This window comes from Theropithecus gelada, chromosome 8 (assembly GCF_003255815.1).
Source record: "Theropithecus gelada isolate Dixy chromosome 8, Tgel_1.0, whole genome shotgun sequence".
NCBI lineage: Eukaryota > Metazoa > Chordata > Mammalia > Primates > Cercopithecidae > Theropithecus > Theropithecus gelada.
The window spans coordinates 94733677-94755877 of NC_037676.1; the positions used below are offsets into that span (position 1 = coordinate 94733677).

At 36.5% G+C, this 22201-nt stretch overlaps 1 pseudogene; it reads right to left on the reverse strand.

Annotated features, from left to right (window-relative positions):
- Positions 1-17529: 17529 nt before the first annotated feature.
- Positions 17530-17775, reverse strand: LOC112630710 (annotated as a pseudogene).
- Between the last annotated feature and the right edge of the window lie 4426 nt (positions 17776-22201).

Genomic DNA, 22201 nt, shown 5'->3' on the forward strand with positions numbered 1-22201 from the left:
CTCCATTCTCTCTCTTGCCCCCCTCTGAACAGGTGCCTTCTGCCATGATTGTAAGTTTCCTGAGGCATCCCCAGCCATGTGGATCTGAGTCAATTAATCCTCTTTTCTTTATAAATTATTCAGTCTCAGTATTTCTTCATAGCTGCATGATAGTGGGCTAATACACTTATGAAGCATAGTTTAGCTGGATATAAAATCCTGGGTTGGAAATTATTTTCTTTAAGAATGCTTAATATTGGTCCCCAATCTCTTCTGGCTTGTAGGGTGTCCACAGAGAGGTCTGCTCTTAGTCTCATGGGCTTCCCTTTGTAGGTGGCCTGGCCTTTCTTTTTTGCTTCTCTTAACATTTCTTCTTTCATTTCAACCTTGGAGAATCTGATGATTATGTGTCTTAGGGTTGATTTTCTTGTGGAATACTTACTGGGGTTCTCTGCATTTCCTGAATTTGAATGTTGGCCTGTCTTGCTAGGGTAAGGAAGTTCTCCTGGATGTTATCCTTAAGTATATTTTCTAACCTGGTTCCATTCATCCCATCTCTTTCAGGCACTCCAATCAGTCATACATTTGGTCTCTTTACATAATCCCATATTTCTTGGAGGTTTCATTCATTTCTTTTCATTCTTTTTTTCTGTATTATTGTCTGCCTGTCTGATTTAAGAAAGATTGTCTTCAAGCTCTGAGATTCTTTCCTCCTGGGTCTATTCTGCTATTAATATTTGTGACTGCATTGCGAAGTTCTTGGAGTGTATTTTTCAGTTCTAACAGGTTGGTTATGTTCTCTAAACTGGCTATTTTGGCTGTCAGCTCTTGCATTGTTTTATCATAATTATTAGCTTCTTTGCATTGGGTTGTAACATGCCTTTTTTTTTTTTTAAGCTCAGTGAAGTTTGTTATTACCCACCTTCTGAAGTCTACTTCTGTCAATTCAGCCATCTTAGCTTCAGTCCAGTTCTGAGCCTTTGCTGTAGAGGTGTTGTGGCCATTCAGTGGAAAAGGTGCACTCTGGCTTTTTGAGTTTTCAGCATTTTGGGGTTGACTGTTTCTCATATTTGTGGGCTTATCTATCTTTGGTCTTTAGGTTGCTGACCTTTTGATGGATTTTTGTGGGTTGTTGTTGTTTTCTATTTGCTTTACTTTTAACAGTCTGGCCACTGTTCTGAAGGGCTGCTTCAGTTTCCTGGGTGTCTACTCCAGACCCTAGTTGCCTCGATTTTTCCTGTAGCTGGAGGTACTACCATTGAAGGCTGTGAGACAGTAAAGAGGCAGCCTGCCCCTTCCTCTGGAAGCTCCATCCCCGTGGGGTACTGACCTATTGCCAGCCTGGATGTGCCTGTAGGAGGTGGCTGGAGACCCTGGCTAAGAGGTCTCACCCAGTCAGGAGGAACAGGATCAGGGACCCACTGAAAGAAACACTCTGGCTGCTTTTTGGTAGAGCAGTTCTGCTGTGTTGGAGATCCCTTCATTCCCTGATCAGTTTGGGTTCTCCAAGGCCCATAGGTTCCACCGGTTGAGAAGTGTGAATTGCCAAGGTAGAGGCTGGCCTTGCCCCTCAGGCACTTTGTTCCAGGGAGAACATGTGCAAGGGTGGCTGGAGGCTGCAGCTGGGAGGACCTGGCTGGAAGAACCTGCCCTGCAAGGAGGAGTGGATCAGGGCCCCATTTAAATAAACAATTTGTCCACACCTTTAAAAAACAGCTGTCTAGAGGTGGGGAATTTCTTCTGCCCTTGTTGGCTTGGACTCTCCAAAACCTGCAGGTTGGAACAGATGAGTTTTCCAACCAACCTAGGTGGCAGCCTTCCTCTCCCTAGGGAACTCTATACCAGGGAGAGATCAGAGCTCTATCTCTATTACATACAAGTGGGCATGGCTACAAGGCCTGGCTGGGAGATCCTGCCCAGTGAGGAGGAATGGATCGGGGTTCCACTTAAAGAAGAAGCCTGGCCACGATCAGAAAAAGCTGCTGTGTTGTGCTGTTAGGGGGACCCTCCCTTGTCCAGACCATTTTGACTCTCCAAAGCCCACAGGCTGGAACTGCTGAGCTGTCCAACCATCCTTGGTGGTGGTCCTCCCCTTCCCTGGGTACTTTGTGCCAGGGAGAGATCAGATCTCTGTCTCTAATACATGCCAGCAGCATGGCTGGAGGGTCCATCTGGGATGTCCTGCTCAGTGAGAAGGAATGGATGGGGGCCCTGCTCAAAGAAGTATTCTGGCCACAATCTGGCAAAGCCACTGTGTTTCACTGCTGGGGGGACCCTTCCTCATCTGGATTGTTTGGACTCTCCAAAGCCCACAGGCTAAAATGGCTGAGTCAACCAAGCAGCAGAGATGGTGCTTGCCTCTCTCCACAGGGCTCCATCCAGTCTCAGGCAGGCTCCATTCTGTTGCTAGTGGCTGGCTCAAATTCCAAGCTGGTGGGTCTTATGAGGTACTAAGGAAGTGAGGACCCACAAAATGACACTGCTTGGCTTCCTGCATTCTGCCGCTTCTTAGGGGTATGTGTGGAATTCTTGCCATGCCTGAATTGCAGACTCATTTGCTGCAGATCCCAGGTCTAGAATATTTAAAGCTCCTCGGTCTCTGAGTGTGCCTGAGCAGCTGCTCTGTGAAGACTCCATCCAGCTCTATGTGTCAGATCCAAGGCTCTGGTGGCAGGGGCTCACAAGGGTATCTCCTGATCTGCAAGCTACAAAGATCTGTGGGAGAAGTGTGGTTTCCCAGGGTCATACAATCACTCACCACTTCCCTTGGCTGGGGGTGGGGGTTCCCTTGGCTCCATGTTGCTCCTAGGTGAGCTGTTGCCCCACCATGCTTTTCTTTGTTCTCCATGTGTTGAGTTCTTTCCCTAATGAGTTCCAATGTGGGAACCTGGACATTTCAGTTGAAGATGCTATATTCACCTGCCACTTTTGTTCCTCTCCTTGAGTGCCATGGACCACAGCTGCTTCTAATCATCCATTTTGGTTGGCCCCTCCCCCTAAACTTTCATCTTAAAACTGCTTTTGCTACATTCCATAAGTTTTTGTGTGTTGTGTCTCCATTTTAGTCTCAAAATATTTTTCTATTTCTCTTTTGATGTTTCCCTAGACTCAGGTTTTTCAGGAATGTGATGTTTAATTTCCACATATGTGCAAATTTTTTAGTTTTTCTCCTGTTAATGATTTCTAGTTTCATAGCATTGTGTTTGGAAAAGCTACTTGATGTTTATACTGAATGGGGAAAAGTTGAAAGCATTTCCCCTGAGAACTGGCACAAGACAAGGATGCCCACTTTTACCACTTATGTTCAATATAGTACTAGAAGCCCTAGTCAGAGCAATCAGACAAGAGAAAGAAATAAAGGGCATCCAAATTGGAAAAGAGAAAGTCAAACTCACTGTTTACTGAAGATATAATTATATACTTAGAAAACCCTAAAGACTCATCTAAAAATCTCCTAGATCTGATAAACAAATTCAGTAAAGTCTCAGGATACAAAACCAATGTACACAAATCAGTAATGCTGCTTTACACCAACAGGGACTGAGTTGAGAATCAAATTAAGAACTCAATCCCTTTTACAACAGCTGCAAAAAAAAGAAAAAGAAAATAAAAAAAGAACCTCGTGATTATACTTAACCAAGGAGGTGAACGATCACTACGATGAAACTACAAAACTCTGCTGTGAAAGAAATTATAAATGACACAAACATATGGAAACAGAGTCCATGCTCATGGATGGCAAGAATCAATATTGTGAAAATAACCATACTGACAAAAGAAATCTATAGACTTAATGAAATTTCCATCAGAATACCATCATCATTCTTCAGAAAACTAGAAAAAAAAATGCTAAAATTCATACGGAACTAAAAAAAGAGTCTGCATAGCCACAGCAATGCAAAGCAAAAGGAACAAATCTGGAAGCATCACATTACCTGATTTCAAATTATACTACAAGACTATAGTTATCAAAACAGCATGGTACTGATATAAAAATAGGCACATAGACCAATGGAATACAATAGAGAATCCAGAAATAAAGCCAAATATTTATAGCCAATTGATCTTTGACAAAGCATAAAAAACACAAATTGGGGAAAGGATACTCTATTCAGTAAGTGATACTGGGAAAACTGGCAAGTCACATATCGAAGAATGAAACTGGTTCCCCATTTCTCACCTTATACAAAAATCAGCTCGGGATTGATCAAGGATCTGAATCTAACGCCTGAAACTATAGAAGTTCTAGAAGATAACATCCCAAAAACTCTTCTGGACATGGGCTTAGGCAAAGAATTCATGACTAAGACCCCAAAAACAAATGCAACAAAAACGAAAATAAATAAATGGGATCTAAATAAACTAAAAAGCTTAAAGCTTCTGCACAGCTAAAGAAATAATCATCAGAGTAAACAGACAACCCACAGAGGAGCAAATATTCACAAACTATCCATCCAACAAAGTACTAGTATCCAGAATCTACAAAGAACTCAAACAAATCAGCAAGAAAATAAAAAAAATCCCATCAAAAAGTAGACAAAGGACATGAATAGATATGTCTCAAAAGAAGATACATGAACAGTCAGCAAACATATAATAAAGTGCGGCCAGGCGCAGTAGCTGATGCCTTTAGTCCCAGCACTTTGGGAGGCCGAGGTGGCTGGATCACCTGAGGTCAGAAATTTGAGATCAGCCTGGCCAACGTGGCAAAATTCCATCTCTACTAAAAAAATACAAAAATTAGCTAGACATGGTGGTGCCTGCCTATAATCCCAGCTACTTGGGAGGCTGAGGCAGGAGAATTGCTTGAAACCAGGAGGCAGAGGTTGCAGTGAGCCGAGACTGCACCATTGCACTCCAGCCTGGGTGACAAGAATGAGAAACTCTGTCTCAAAAAAAAAAAAAAAAGAAAAAAAGAAAAAATGTGTAACCTCACTAATTATTAGGAAATGTGAATTAAGACCACAATGAAATATCACCTTACTCCTGCAAGAATGACCACAATTAAAATGTCAAAAAACAAAAAGATGTTGGAGTGGATGGGATGAAATGGGAACACTTTTTCACTGTTGGTAGGAATGTAAATTAGTACAACCACTATAGAAAACAATACGGAGGCTCCTTAAAGAACTAAAAGTAGAACTGAGATTTTATCTAACAATTCCACTACTGGGTATCTACCCAAAGGGAAAGAAGTCGTTATACAAAAAAGACACATGCACAAACATGTTCATAGCAGTACAATTTGCAATTACAAGATATGAAACCAAAGTGTCCATTAACCAATGGGTAAATAAAGAAAATGTGGTATATATACACCATGGAACACTACCCAGCCATAAAAAGGAATAAATTATGTCTCTTGTAGCAACTTGGATGGAGCTGGAGGTCATGATTCTAAGTGAAGTAACTAAGGAATGGAAAACCAAATATTGTATGTTCTCACTTAAAGTGGGAGCTAAGATATGAGGATACAAAGGCATACGAATGATATAATGGACTTTGAGGATGTGTGGGGAAGGATGGGAGGGGGTAAGGAATAAAAGACTACATATTGAGTACTGTGCACATTGTGATAAGTGATGGGTGCACTAAAATCTCAGAAATCACTACTAAAGAACTTATCCATGTAACCAAAAACCACTTGTACCCCCCAAACTATTGAAATTTTAAAAAGACATGATACAATGTCCTCAAATATTTTTTAGAGACGGGGTCTCAGTCAATTTATCCTTCCACCTCAACATCCTGAGTAGCTGGGATTACAGGTATAAGCCACTCCACCTAGCTTAAATTTGTAAAGTTGTCTTGAGGCCTAACATATGATCTACCCTGGAGAATGTTTTGTATACACTTGAGCAGAGTAAAGTGAAGTTTTTCTGAATAAATTGAGGTTCACTTCCAATGTTTTCTTGTTGGTTTTCTTTCTAGATAACCTATTCATTGTGTGATATCCGTACCATGGGATACAGGTATTGACATCTCCTAATAATATCATATAGCTGTCTATTTCTTCCTTCAGATCTGCCAATAGTTGTTTTATACATTTAGGTGCTCCATTGTAGAGTGCATATACATTGACAATTATCATATCCTCTTGATGAATTGATCCCTTTGTCATTACATAATAAACTTCTTTGTTTCTTGTTATAGTTTTTGACTTAAGTCTATTTTGTTTGATACACATATAGCTACTCCTCCTATCTTTTGGTTTTTATTTGCATGAAATATCTTTTCCATCCCTTCACTTTCAGCCTATGTATGTCCTTAAAGCTAAAATGAGTTTCTTACAGGCAGTGTATTGTTGTATCTTGTGTGTGTGTGTTTTAAAATTCAGCCACCCTGTGTCTTTCTGATTGGTGAATTTGTTTTATTTAAATCTGAAGTAATTATTAATAGATTAGGACTCGCTATTGCCATTTCAAATTATTTTCTGTTTTATAGTTCCTTTTTCATCTCTTGCTCTCTTCTCCTGTTATTTGATTTTATATAGCAGTATGCTTGATTTTTTTCTTTTCATCTTTTAAATATCTACTCTAGGTTTTTACTCTGTGATTATCATGGGGTTACAAAAATATTTAACAGGTATAACAGTCTAAGTTTATTTTAATTTCAATAGCATACAGAAACTTTACCATTTATCACTGCCCACATTTTAAGATTTAATTTCACAATTTGTTATATTGCTTATTAACAAATTATTATAGGTACAATTATTTTAATATGCTTGTCTTTTCACCTTTATAGTAGAGTTTAAAATGATTTATGCACCACAATTACAATATTATTCTGAATTTTATCATTTACTTACCTTTACCAGTGAGTTTTATACTTTTATATGCTTTCATTTTACTAATTAGTGTCCCTTGTATTAACTGGAAGAACTCCCTTTAATAGTTCATGTAAGGCAGGTCTAGTGGTGATGAATTCCTTAAGCTTCTGTTTATCTGGGAAAGTCTTTATCTTTACCTCATTACTGAAGGATAACTTTGCTACAGAAAGTTTTCTTAGTTGACTTTTCCACTCCCCAGAACTTTGATTATTATCATTCTGCTCTATACTGGCCTTCAAGGTTTGTGCCAAGATATTCATCAAGTCTAAGATAGCTTTGTGTTGTTGTTGTTTGTAACAAGTCTCATTTATTTATGCTTTCAAATTTTTTCCCTTATCTTTGATTTTTGATAATATTATTATAATATGTCTCTGTGAAGTCCTCTTTGCAATGAAACTATTTGGGGGCTTTTGAGAATCATGTACATGAATTGTCCATATTTCTCTCAATATTTGTAAAATTTTCAGCCATTATCTATGTAAATAACTTTTCTGATTCTTTCTCTCTATTTTTTTCTCCTTCTGGGGACTCCATATTTCTTGTATCATTTCTCTTGATGGTGTCTTATAAATATCATAAGGCTTCTTTATTTTTTATATTCTGTTTTCTTTTTTACCCTGTGATTGGATAATTTCAAATTACCTAACTTCGAGTTCACATATTTTCTTCTGTTTGACTATTTAAGTGTGCTATTTAAGTCCTATTTTGCATTTTTCATTTCCTTCACTGTATTTGTCACCTCTAGAATTTCATTTTAAAAATAATTTATATCTCTTTGTTGATCTTCTCATTTTGTTTATGTATTTTTTCCTAATTTCATTTTTATCTATTTGTGTCCTTTTTTTAGCTTACTGAGATTCCTTGAAACAATAATTTTGGATTCCTTGTTAGGCAATTTATAGAACTCCATTTTTTTTGCTGGTGTCATATTTCCTTGTTTTTAAATGTTCTTTGAAGTCTTGCATTGCTAACCTCACATTTAAAGAAGAAACCACCTTTTCCAGTTCTTACTGACTGGCCTTGGGAAAGAAATATCTTCATCAGTGAGCCAGGTTGGGGATTCTGAGGCTCTCTCAGACCTTTTCTGTGGATGTACTCACTCCATCCTTCATGTTCTCTTTTGGGAGAAAATTCTTAAAAATTCAAGAATTTCTCAAAACCAGGTCTGGTATTGAGAGTCTTCTGTTTCTTTTCCCTATAGCAGTGCCTTGAAATGCTTAAGTTTGTCTACCTTTCTCCAATCCTGCAGAATGAAGCTGGTTGACTGCATGTGCTCATGAACTTGTGTGCAAAGGCTCCCACTTGTTGTTGAGGGAGTGCACATGGGAAGTAAGCCACCAGGAATATGGGTGAGGTGTGTGGAACATTGAAGGTGCCTGTGGGCCGGTTGGGAGGAGAGGGTCTGTGGGTGAGGCACTCCAACTTACTTATGGGTGGTCCTCCTGAAGGAGTTCATGTGGTTGTTAGTTGGACACAAGGCCCTTTTTTGAGTTTCTAGCCCTGCCTCTGTTTCCTGCTCCCAGCCTCCCCCAGCCACTTAGCCATGCTGATCCCTTCAGTATGGGGAGATGAGAAAGAGATGGGACTCTGAGGCAGTGCCCTGAACAGCTGGCATAGTCAGGCTCACTATGCTTTCACTTTGCCCTATGAGAGGTATCATGGGCTGAGGGGCTTTCTCTTGTCACTAAGCTGTGCCACCTTGGGCAAGTGGTAAAAAGGGTAAAGGGAGACTGGTTTTCTTCCCTTTTAATGTATTATTAGAATGTATTTTTTGAAACTTCTCTGCTGGGCTCCCAGATACCCACAAAGGTATTCTTTGTGGTTCCTTTGTGCACTATGGGTGCACTATGGGGAGGTAGTAACAAATAACTTCTATTTTGCCATCTTGCTGATGTCACTCCTCTAGGAAGATGACACATTCCTACCAGTTGCTATGTAACTGACTGACAGAACTTCATTGTGAAAGGAAGATATTTTCTTGTCCCATTGACTTGAGGGCTTGGATATATGACTTGCTTTATGCTACGGAATGTGTTCATAAGTAATAAAGGCAAAGTTGGAGGAAAAGTGTTAAGACCTTTCTCATGAATTGTCTATACTCTGTTTCCTTCTGCCAGGAGGAGGTGGTACTTTTAGCCTGATGGTTATCTGATCACAGTTGTAACCAAGACAGCAGAGGAGGAAATGATTCTTCTTGAAAATGCTTTGAACATTCTTGTATCTTTTCTGAGTAGCTTGTCAAGTTTCAAACAAAACAAAAATATACATTTTGACATTTTGGGGGACTATATGTATTATATTTTTATCAAACGGGTGATAACTAACATTTTTCCAGCATTGCATCTTCCAGTCACTGAATATGTGTGTGTGTGTTTTTTTTCTAGCCTCAATAATGATTTATAGTTTTTCCCCATATCTTTTGGTGTATTTATTTATTGGTATTTTTGATGCTTTTAAAATTAACTTTTAAAAATCTCATATTCTAACTCGTCATAGCTAACAAATAGAAATACTGATTTTTTAAAATACCAAGCTTGTTCAGTAATTTTGCTAAATTAATTTGTTTTAATAACTTATCTATAAATTATTTTATATTTTCATGTACGCAATCTGCCTTTTCCTCCCTTGCCACACACACAGAATGTAGCAACAGTTTAATTTATACCAGGTGTTCAACACCTACTATTAAATGGAACAAAATTATAAGTGTTTCTTAATCAAGGCTGGGAGTCTTTTTCAAAATAACCGTTTCTGCATCTCATCTGCTCTCATAGGTTTGGGCTAGGGCCTGAGCACGTGTATTCTAAAAACTTTCCCAAATTATTCTGATGCAAAAACCTTGTTGTGAAGTACTCTTCTATATCAATAAAATAATATAAAATACAAATACATTTTCTGTATAATTCAAGTCCTGAATATATTTTGCTCTCAAATGTCTGAGAAGCTGATGCAAGAACATTCATTGTTTTGGACATATTTGTTTACATTTCCTTTTATCCTTGATTTGATAAGGATACACTATAAAAATCAACCAATGAAAATGTAAATATTAGATTTGTTTGTAAGAAGAAAAGGGAATTTAAATGTGAGATTCTTTAAATCATTTAAAAGAATTGTGGCAGAGCAAGCTAAGAAATGGATGTGTAGAGAAGAGGTGGCTGAATGTTTTCTCTCTTGGCTGAAACCTCCACAAACAACAAGCTACCATGAGTAAATCATTTTTTAAATGGATGAGACTAGGAATCCAGATGTTTGGAAGCAAGATACTAGCTGGTAATGTGCTATAGCCCATCATCCAGGCCCTTCCTGAGGGAAATGATAGCAAAGCCAGACTCTCTGCTTTCTAAATATCCTCTAGAAACCAATCTTGTTGTCACCAACATCACAACTTTGTTTCAGCTGGCAATTTACCAACATCTGCTTGGCAAGGACTCTTTTCCCTGGACTCTCAGATATATGTGTTTTCCTATTTTGAAGCACTGAACCCAACACACAGCAAGAAGAGAGTATTGAAGTCACAACGACTATATGCCAATTTATTTGCAGAAAAACCTCTGATCTTCTTATTTAAAGTATTATTCTTACCTTCACAATCATGGCAGTATAAATTATCAGTGTGTACTTTGCTGCTTGGAGTAATCTAAATGAAAGAACACATATGCATTTACATCTATTCAGGTAGCCTTTCACAGTTATTTTGAGTTTTGCAAAGAAAATGGGACAGGTGCTATAGTGCTACATTACAGAATATCAAATATTGTGCTTTACTAGCATTTCAACTCCAAGGGTTTATAAATTTTAAAAATGAGATTAAATGGTTGGCAGAGGGAGAGTTTATTAAATGTACAAAATCATCAATAACATCCATTACATTTAGATTGGAACATGGTCAAGCACATCTTTTCAGTTCTTTGACCACTTTTATGGTTGTCAAACGTATTCAATCATTTGTTGAGTGCAAAAGTTGTATTTATTAGGAAGGAGACAGAGAGTTTGTTTGGCTGCTTATAGTCCAAGTTGGACAGATAAATCGTTTCAGCATTGCACAAGCCAGCTGAGAGATAATTAAGTCATTTGAATGTGAGGTTTCTTGGCTTCCCTCTCTCATTTTTTCCCTTGTCTCTTCTTGGAAGCAAAAACCACGAATCTTGTCCCATGTCCTTCCCCTGACTGTTTTTAACATTCCCTTTTCCTCCCTGAAGTAAGGGCATAGTATTTCCTCTTATTGAAGAAAAAATATTGAGAAAAATTACTAGCAAAGATTCATAAAGTGAACCTTAGATAGCTGTAGACTCTGTAAATATGTCTTTTAACCTTGTATGATCTCAAAATAATCTATTTAAGCATCATTTCTTTTTTAGAATGTAAATTCTTTAAGGACACAGATATAGCTTATTCATCTTTGCATCCTTAAAACCTAACATAATAGGTGATAAGGAAGTTCTCCTCAAACAAAACTGAACTGAAGATCAAATAGTAAACTTTTTAATTTTATGGATAAAGAAACAGACCCAGACCCAGAAGTTGAAGTGATTTGCCCAGTTCTAAGATAGTCAGTGGTAATGTCCTTCTACTTTGCTGAAGAGTTAAAAGCCAGCTTTTTCTTTTTTTTTTTTTTTTTCCTCTACCTGGGCTGTGCAAACTCATCCAGAGAGGAACACATAAAGCATATGAGGCCACTTGGAGACATCATAAAAGATTTTGGGCAGTGGAACAATCATTTGGCTGGTGATCCTTGGATCTCCACATTTTGTTCTCATAGTCCCAGATGGTAGCATGATTTCACATGCCCAGTGTCTGGCTAAATGATTTTGTCCAAATTCAATGTCAAGAATATAAAATGATGTGATCTGGGAGGGACAAATAATTGGAACCGACTACATAAATAATATGTGCTCTTTTAATTAATGAAATAGAATTGTATCTAGCTGTACAAAGCCTAAGTGCAGATACATTTTATGATTGTATATCCTCAAATCTAAGTAACTTTAAACATTTAAAACTTTAGGTGTTTAAAGGTATTTAAAATATTTTTTCTGTACCCAATTAAATTCTGTCACTTTCCCTTATGTATGTAATATACATATCTCTATAAGTGTTGTGTTAACAATATTAAACATCTCAAAATTAATGGTACTATTTAGTTGTTTCTTACACATGTATTCAAATGTCAGTATTTCATTACTCTTAGCCTCATAGGTGACACTGTCTTCTAAGAAATTACTTTGGGGTGTTTTATTACAAGTTAATTTCTGTTGAGTATTTGAAATGGTTTTTCTGTGTAAGTAAAGGTTTGACTTACTTTCCATAAAAATAGAGTGTATTATTTGAATACAAGATATTGGTTGTTTTCCAAAAAATCAGTGTCAAGTAGTTAGTTCATATCTGAGCTATAATATAGTATTGTTCCTGTTTTGACTGCTGCTTTGACTTAAACAGAATCATTCCCCATTTTATTGCCAACAAATGTTGAATTTGGAGATAGAATTACATACATTGGATTAAACGCAGTACACAAATAAATACAGTATGCTGCTGTTTAAGGACTGCTGGTGCAATCTGCTGCCAATTCCTGAAACATTAAATTCTACTACTCCTCTACTAAATAATAATATAGGCTTGAGGTGCACTGGAGAACAGGAGCTGGTACAGCTATTGAAATCAACAGACTCAGGCATCGAGTCACCAATTTGGGCTGGAAACTTGCCAAGGTAGATTTTATTTTATTTTTAAACTACTGTTAAAGCTGGCAGAATTAAAACGTACACACACACACACACACACACACACACACTCTACAAATAAGGACAAAAATGAATATGAGTTACGGGTGTTTGGGACTTTGAGATTCCAGTTTATTCTCATATAATCCATCCTAAAGCTCTTTTTGGACAATTTTCTTGTCCTTGCCATTGAGATACTTAGTTACATGCATGGAACTACCTTGATATGTTTTATGTAACTTTTTTTTTTTTTTTTAGCTAAGGCCAAGTATATTTGTTCAGGTCTATATGATAGCTTCTAAGTTGGTACAACTCCACTTCAAATTTAGACAATTAAAGATCAGGAGAAACTTTCTATAAACAAAATAGTTGCAAAAATATGTCAGTGTATTTTTTCCCTTAATAAGCAAGGTAAAATAGATTTGAAATGTTTATCACCTTGGTGCTTTATGGTATTTGAGTAGAATTTAGCAAGAGCAGACATTCTTGGCATTTCCATGAGCTTTTATTTCTATTATCTCCAATACTTTCAGATTTCAAAGAACAGTTTTGGTGCTAATTACCAGATTTTGACTTTTACGAAAACCCCACACCACATGTCCTGATTTTATACCCAGTTGCATGTGGAATCTGAAATGTGGTTTTATCAAAATAAACTCACACTTTGGTGTGTGGAATTTCACTTGTAAAGTAGAGATCATAATTTCAAAAACAAACACAATTTGCACTTGGTTTTGCTTGAAAAAATAAAACGCTTGGCTGTGATCAGATGAAAAATGTTTTACTCAAGTACTGGCTTTTCTCTGAAAATCTCCCGTGGTTGTAGCCAAGTGGTCGTGAACAGCATCATCTTCCAAGCAAGCACCTTGGCATCTCCTTATTTAATTGGTGTATTTTAGAGGTTTTTTTTCCTTAAAATTATTTTATTCTTAAGCAGTCCAAACGTTTATTCTATCATTTCCTTCTTATTTGGGTCAAGAGCAGTGCTTGTGAGGACCAATTAAGGGAAGAAAAAAAAATTCTTAAATTACTAATTGAGTCAAAGAAAAGAATTAAATACACTGTTTTCTGATGCAGAAATATCCAGTTATGTCTCCGAGAGGCAACTGATGTCACAGAAGACAGATCTGAATTTGAATTCTAGCCCTGCCACCCAGTTTCTCTTTTGCCTTGAGCAAGTTATATAATCTCTCAAATTCCAAGCTTTCTCGTCTTGTAAATGGCAATAACTAACAGAATAAGTTTGAAGATGGGTTGAGAAATGAGACATGGAGAGCCCCTAGTTACATGCTTAGAACATAGCAGATACTCAGAGAAGCTGCTGGTGCTTGGGATGGCATTTCAAGTCCATGGCGGAAAAATAAAATAAAATAGAATCAGAACACTTGAGTTACTTAGATTTTAAAGTTTTTTTAATTTAAAAATTATTTAATTTTTATTATTTAATTTTTTAAAGATATAGTTCTCACTATGTTGCTCAGGCTTGTCTCAAACTCTTGGCCTCAGGTGATGCCCCCACCTCAGCCTCCAGAGTAGCTGGGATTACAGGTGTGAGTCACTTCACCGGGGAGATTTTAAAGTTTTTACATGTAAAATTGAAAAAACAGTTTGTGCCATTATTACCTATCATCAACTCTATCAATAGTTTTTGTTTGTGTTAAGCATTAAAGCTATTCCAAAAGAATTAGCCCTCATGATCCAACAGGCTCATAACACAGAAAGAGAAGAATGCAAGAAAGGACCATGCATTTTATCATTTACAAGGCACACAAGACATCCCTGGATGCCTCTGAGGAGAGTAGAGAGAGGAGAAAAATGTAGAGTGTGGTCCTGTTGTCAGCAGGGTTGTGTGGAGAGCCACCTCTAGTACTTATCGCTGTGAATCTTTCAGTAGGTCAATTAACTTCCCAAAGATGAATAGTCGCATTTGTCTTGATGAGCTATTTTGAGAATCAAATGAGAAAATCCATTCAAAGTCTTAGCAAGGTCCCTGGCACATGATAAACATACCAGAGATGGTTTAGCCCTCACCATGATTATTAATCTGTCTTTCATTTAGGGGGTTATTTCTTAGAAGCATCTATCTACCTTTCTGGGAAGAACACAAAATGCAATAGAATATACAATTTTGCTTTTAAAGTTCCTCTTTCTATCCAAGATCTTTATCATTTTACGTTACCATTGTTCTGAACAGCCCATGGCTATAGAGAGAGCTAACCTTCATTTTGAGAGGAATGATTGGGTCTCAATTCATTGAATTACTTGAACATAATAACAAACTTCCAGTTTCTTTATTTCTTCATCTTGGACATCATGTAGCAATGTGTACACAAGTAGCCTTAGGTCTTTGGACTTCATCATGAACAACCTTTTTATGAGTCCGTGGTTAAACTCTTTATGAGATTCATCAAAGTGAGTAACACTGCTAGTCCTGTAAGAGTCTCTTACCCCATGAATGATTTATAACAAAGAGAGCTACTTTATTAAAAGGTTCTTGTGCTTCGGAGTCTCTTGTGAGCTCAAAGAGCTAAGAGTTTCCATTATTACATTAGAAGAAATACATGTTAATTCAAGATAAATTTAAAAAGCTTTGGGAAGTTTATCAATTTGTTGTATAGTCCCATCTTTTAAAAATATTCCCTTCCCTTTGTTCCTTTAATCATTTTCATGTGTTCATTTAATTAACACTTCCTGCATGTTACAATGTTCTTGACCTTGCTAAACAATAAGACTGGTGGAACCTCTGCCCTCGAAGAGTTGCTAATGGTTCTCAAAGGGAGCTGCACATCAGCATCAGTGGGGATTTGTTTTAAGGGAACCAACATGTAACCATTGTATCAGAGTCTTTAAGGTATGGGTGAAGACCCTGAGGCAGGAGCCTACTACTTTGATGGATCTAAAAAGAAAGCCATTTGAGTTGGACTACAGTGTTCAAGAGGTAGAGGGTAGGAGATGGCTATATTAGAGAAGCAGAGTCTGACCTCAGGCCAACCTCCCCACTTTCAGAAACTGTTACTTAACTAACACTAGATTCAACAAAACACTTATTCAGATTATCAAGTGCGATCCTTTTCAATTTTATAATGAGTGGGGTATTAAAAATATTTTTGAAGAACTCATGCTTCATTTCAAATATATGTTGCAATTTGAAATCTGCTAAATGTGGTCTTAACATCAATTTTTCAAAACAGGGAAAAGGAGCCCTCAAATGTCTATAGTAAAATTTTCTTAATCGCTTGAACTACAGATGCCCGTTCTTTTCTGTCCCTTCCCTTGCAACATTTTCCTAGCGGAATGTTTCATACATTCAAATGTCATCAATTACTAACTCTAGGTTATGAACACACACTTCTCTTTTACTTGGTTCTTTATATAACATTTTCCAAGTCCATTGGATCATTTATTATGTGGCCTCGATATCATCACCTGGTTACTACAAAGGTGGGATGAAGGAGTAGAGTAACCTGACAGTAAGCTAAGTGTGGGATTTTGGGAATTAATTAATATCATTTTGATGTGAACATTTCTTGAATCTTATTTCAAATTATATCTGGGTCTTTAAGATCTCAGTTTATCCACCTTATTATTTGTCTTTTTATTGTCTAGTAGTCACAAATATCTTCAGTGTTTCTCTATTGTCATTTTAAGTAGTTCAGTGATAAAGTACAAAATATTTGTTTTCAAAATTTCATAGTTTTCACTTCCTTCTTAGCTTAGTTATAAACTAGCTAAAAATAAAATCAAAAGGGAATAAATAGGTAACCCTTCTTTTAATCCAATATCATTTAGACCATCTTACTATTTGGAGATGTGTTTTTTACTATCAATGATTTTTTACAGTAGTCAACAACTTAACATTTTTTGAGCACCTCTATTCAGAAAATAATTACTTTTATTATGATAAATCTCCTCAACTCATACTGTTATTCCTTTTTACATGAGTTGGAATATTATTAATATTTCACATTAATGTGATATATAATAAATGACTTAGAGAAAGGTTTTGATCAGAAAAACTGTACATGATAATTCCATTCTTGCAGACCAAATGTATAATTTATAAATCTTCATTACACAAAATATTCAGAATGATCAAGTCCCATTAATTCATGTAAAAATATTTAGCATTCTGGAATAAATCTTTGAAACATCCAAAAAAATATATCTGGGTAAATTTTTGAGTTGTGATGCTTTTAATCTGCAGTCATAATGTGGATCTGGCATCATTTGATTGCATAATTAGAAGAAAAGACGGATGCATGAAAAGTCATCTAATGGCCTATTAGAACATTGCTTTGTTTGATTCATTAATATGGAATGAAATGTATATTGTAAGAAACTACTGAAACATATTTCCTTGGCTAAAATTCAAGAATGTTTATATGATTGGAGAGTTATTTTTCCCGGAGAGTAAAGTTTAATTGTAATCAAATGTTCATCTGGAAGCACAAAGATAGTAATAGTATTGTTGGAAATGATATTTAAATGTTTGCCTTATATTCAGCCTCATGTAGAACCACACTCATGTTCAGAATATATAGATGAACAAACCTTGCTTTTACGTGTCTTTTTAATCAAATTTCTTCCTGGGGTCTAAGTGCCAGCTCTAGAAGCTGAAATGAAGTTCCGTAGAGAAGTCCAAGAAGTCACGGTAGTACCTGCTTACTGTTTCTGAACCTCAGTGTAAGGGGTGCTGAGTCATACAACTCAATTGAACTGTATTTGAATGACACTCCCAGTTGTGCAATATAGCAGCATAACTTTAAAGAGCACTTGGCTTTTGTGGCACACTCAAATCTCTGATTTTTCACACTGCTGAAAAGACTTTTTTTTTCCAAATTTCAGCTATTTATTAATCAGTGTAATTTCTAGTAGATTACTTCAACATGATTTCATGCATTTAGAGGAGAAATATTTCCTGGTTAAGTGGAAAATTGTGCGGATAGCTTCTGGAAGACCTTCATTCTAAAGCAGCTTTAGAGCAAAACACTTCGTTTAGAAATCTGGACCTTCTTTCTTCATTTTCTGTAATCCACATTCATTGCGCAGAACTCGTATTGATCATTGGGACTCAGTTTCTTCCAGGGCTCTGGGTTATTCTTTCTGTCCCAACTAACATCTGGATGGAACAATGCCAGACTCAAGAGATACAGTGCTGCTCCAGTACCTCCAGCTCCAATAAGTACAGAGGGAGATCAAACTCGGATGCTTCTTGGCCTGACTGATGATCTGGCGGAACATGTTTGCGACAGAGGCCTCCAATTGGAAAGGAGAGAACCAGCATAGCCACCAGGCCCTGGGCTAAGTAGTATCTGCACTCAAAAAGACTGGTTTTAATGTATTTTTAAATGTTATAGTATAGTTAATAGGCTATCAGGTAAATCTATGAGCCATATTCCTCTACTTAACTGGAGGAAGTGTAAAGAAAGAGATATACCTGATAATAGAGAGACTGGTAGATTTTAGAAAACAAAATGGAAGAGAAAGTTAAGTGAACAGAATACTCATGTTGGAAACTGAAGGAAGAATGAATTAAGTTTTATCAATTCGACCTTCTTAAATCTCTTGATTTGGTCTGTTTCCTTCCATACCTCCTTGCTGCCACACCACCTTAATTTTTTCTTATGTCTATTATTTCTGTAATTGTTCTCACAGCCTCCAGTCTTAACCCAATCTTACTTACTGCACTCTGCCTCCAGATTGATTTTTTCAGGATAAAGATCCAAATACATTAGTGGTGCCTTCGGGTTCCTTTATGACCCAACTCTGCTTATCTTTCCAGCTTAAATTGCTCCAAGCATTCTAGGATTCAAAGCATCCTTATTTGGACTTTCCCTAACATTGACGTTCTTCCTTCCCTTGAGTCCTTTAAAAACTCCTTACCATTAGTTAATATGACTAGAACCTTAGGACCTGGCTTTGACATAATCTCCTCCAAGAAGTGTTCCCTGGTAGCTCCCACACCATTGTTAAAAGTTCTGTATAAACCTTAATGTAGCTCTTATTAAAAGGTGTTTGAACCATCTGTTTACTGGTATGTCTCACATCAGTAGGTTTAATCTCTTGAAGACTGAGGCTGCATTTTTAAATCTTATATTACCAGGACCTTACATAGTGCTTGAAATCTACAAATTGCTTAAAACTCATTTGTAGAATGCTTAAATAGCTGAGTTAATAAATGTATAGTTAAAGAATGATTGAAAGGGACAGACAGAAATAGGCAGATTCTGAAAAGCAGAAGAGAAAAAAAATTTTCTAGTTTATTTTTTAAGCTGTAAATTTTTCCAGTTTCTTTTTTTTTTTTTAATTTTTATTTTACTTTAAGTTCTGGGATACATGTGCAGAACATGTAGGTTTGTTACATAGGTATACATGTGCCATGATGGTTTGCTGCACCTATCAACTCATCATTTAGGTTTTAAACCCTGCATGTGTTAGCTACTTGTCCTAATGCTCTCCCTTTCCTCACCCCTGCCGACCGCCCAACTGGCCCCGTTGTGTGTTGTTCCCATCCCTGAATCCATGTGTTCTCATTGTTCAGCTCCCACTTATGAGTGAGAACATGTGGTGTTTGGTTTTCTGTTCCTGTGTGAGTTTGCTGAGGATGCTGACTTCCAGCTTCATCCATGTCCCTGCAAAGGACATGATCTCATTCCTTTTTATGGCTGCATAGTATTCCATGGGGTGTGTACCACATTTTCTTTATCCAGTCTATCATTGATGGGCATTTGGATTGGTTCCATGTCTTTGTTAGTGTAAATAGTGCTGCACTAAACAAAAGTGTCCATGTGTCTTTGTAGTAGAATTATTTATGTTTTTTTGGGTATATTCTGAGTAATGGCATTGCTGGGTCAAATGGTATTTCTGGTTCCAGATCTTTAAGGACTTGCCACACTGTTTTCCACAATGGTTGAACTAACTTATATTCCCAACAACAGTATAAAAGTATTCCTATTTCTCCACAGCCTTGCCAGCATCCATTGTATCTTGACATTTTAATATTCGCGATTCTGACTGATGTGAGATGGTGTCTCATTGTGGTTTTGATCTGCATTTCTCTAATGATCAGTGATTATTAGCTTTTTATCATATGTTTATTGGCCATATAAATGTCTTTTTTTGAGAAGTGTCTGTTCATATCCTTCGCCCACTTTTTCATGGAGTTGTTTGTTTTTTTCTTGTAAATTTGTTTAAGTTCTTTGTAGATTCTTGATATTAGCCCTTTGTCAAATGGGTAGATTGAAAAATTTTCTCCCATTCTGTAGGTTACCTATTCACTCTGATGACAGTTTCTTCTGCTGTGCAGAAGCTCTTCAGTTCAATTAGATCCCATTTGTCAATTCTGGCTTTTGTTGCAGTTGCTTTTGGCATTTTCATCATGAAGTTTTTGCCCATGCCTATGTCCTGAACAGTATTGCCTAGGTTTTCATCTAGGGTTTTCATGGTTTTGGGTTTTACATTTAAGTCTTTAATCCAGCTTGAGTTAATTTTTGTATAAGGTGTCAGGAAGGGGTCCCATTTCAGTTTTCTGAATAATGGGTAGCCAGTTTTCCCAACACCACTTATTAAATAGGGAATCTTTTCCTCATTTCTTGTTTTTGTGCCAAAGATCAGAAGACTGTGGATGTGTGGGGTTATTTCTGAGGTCTCTGTTCTGTTCCATTGGTCTATATGTCTGTTTTGGTACCAGTACCACACTGTTTTTGGTTACTATAACCTTGCAGTAAAGTTTGAAGTCAGGTAGCATGATGCCTCCAGCTTTCTTCTTTTTGCTTAAGATTGTCTTTGCTATATAGGCCCCTTTTTGGTTTCACATGAAATTTAAAGTAGTTTTTTCTACTTCTGTGAAGAATGTCAATGGTAGTTTAATGGAAATAGCATTAAATCTATAAACTACCTCAGGCAGTATGGCCATTTTCATGATATTGATTCTTCCTATCCATGAGGATGGAATGTTTTTCCATTTGTTTGTGTCCTCTCTTATTTCCTTGAGCAGTGGTTTGTGGTTCTCCTTGAAGAGGTCCTTTGCATCCCTTGTTAGCTGTATTCCTAGATATTTTATTCTATTTGTAGCAATTGTGAATGGGAGTTCATTCATGATATGGCTCTCTGCTCATCTACTGTTGGCGTAATTTTTGCATATTGATTTTCTATCCTGAGACTTTGCTGAAGTTGCTCATCAGCTTAAGGAGTTTTTGGGCTGAGATGATGAGGTTTTCTAAATATAGAATCAAATTGTCTGCAAATAGAGACAATTTGACTTCCTCTCTTCCTATTCAAATGTTTTTTATTTCTTTCTGTTGCCTGATTGCTCTGGCCAGAACTTCCAATACTATGTTGAATAGGAGTGGTGAGAGAGGGCATCTTTGTCTTGTGCCAGTTTTCAAAGGGAATGCTTCCAACTTTTGCCCATTTAGTATAATATTGGCTGTTAGTTTTTAATAAATAGCTCTTATTATTTTGAGATATGTACCATCAATACCTAGTTTATTAAGAGCTTTTAACATAAAAGGATGTTGAATTTTATTGACGGCCTTTTCTGCATCAATTGAGATGATCATGTGCTTTTTGTCATTGGTTCTGTTTATGTGATGGCTTATGTTTATTGATTTGCATACGTTGAACCAGCCTTGCATTCCAGGGATGAAGCCAACTTCATTGTGGTGGATAAGCTTTTTGATGTGTTGCTGGATTCAGTTTGCCAATATTTTATTGAGGATTTTCTCATCGATATTCATCAGGGATATTGGCCTGAAGTTTTCTTTTTTTGTTATGTTTTTCCCAGGTTTTGGTATCAGGTGATGCTGGCCTCATAAAATGAGTTAGGGAGCAGTTCCTACTTTTCAATGATTTAGAATAGTTTCAGAAGAAATGGTACCAGCTGCTCTTTGTATCTCTGGTGGAATTTGACTGTATATTTGTCTGGTTCTGGGCTTTATTTGATTGGTAGGCTATTAATTGCTGCATCAATTTCAGAAGTTGTTATTGGTCTATTTGGGGATTCAACTTCTTTCTGGTTTAGTCTTGGGAGGTGGATGTGTCCAGGAACTTATTCATTTCTTCTAGATTTTCTAGTTTATTTGCATAGAGGTATTTATAGTGTTCTCTGATGGTAGTTTATATTTCTGTGGGGTCAGTGGTGATATCCCCTTTATCATTTTTTATTGTGTCTATTTGATTCTTCATCTAGCTAGTGGTGTATTTTTTTTGGTTATTTTTTTCAAAAAGCCAGCTCCTTGGTTCATTGATTTTTTTAAGTTTTTTTTTGGTGCACAGTTTCTTAATTTAGAAATTTTAAATATTTTTGATTTTCTCATGCCAATTTCAAAATCTTTACCCTTGTCTCAAGTTAGTAGTAATAAATATCTAGGTTATATATAAATATAAAACACATATACACATATATGTATACACATACATAAATATTAACATGAATCAAAAAACATACAAATATATAAACACATACACATAGATTTATGTATATATTGTATACATATATTTATTCAGAGACTTATTCTATGAGCACAACAATAATTGAATAGATTTTATTGATGTTTTCTGAAATAATTTCTTTGATTCATGTTAATATTTCAAGACTTCTGCTGTTTCTTAGCTCAAGGAGAACTATAATACTCAAGTTTCTAGAGAGCAAATTACTTCCAAATAG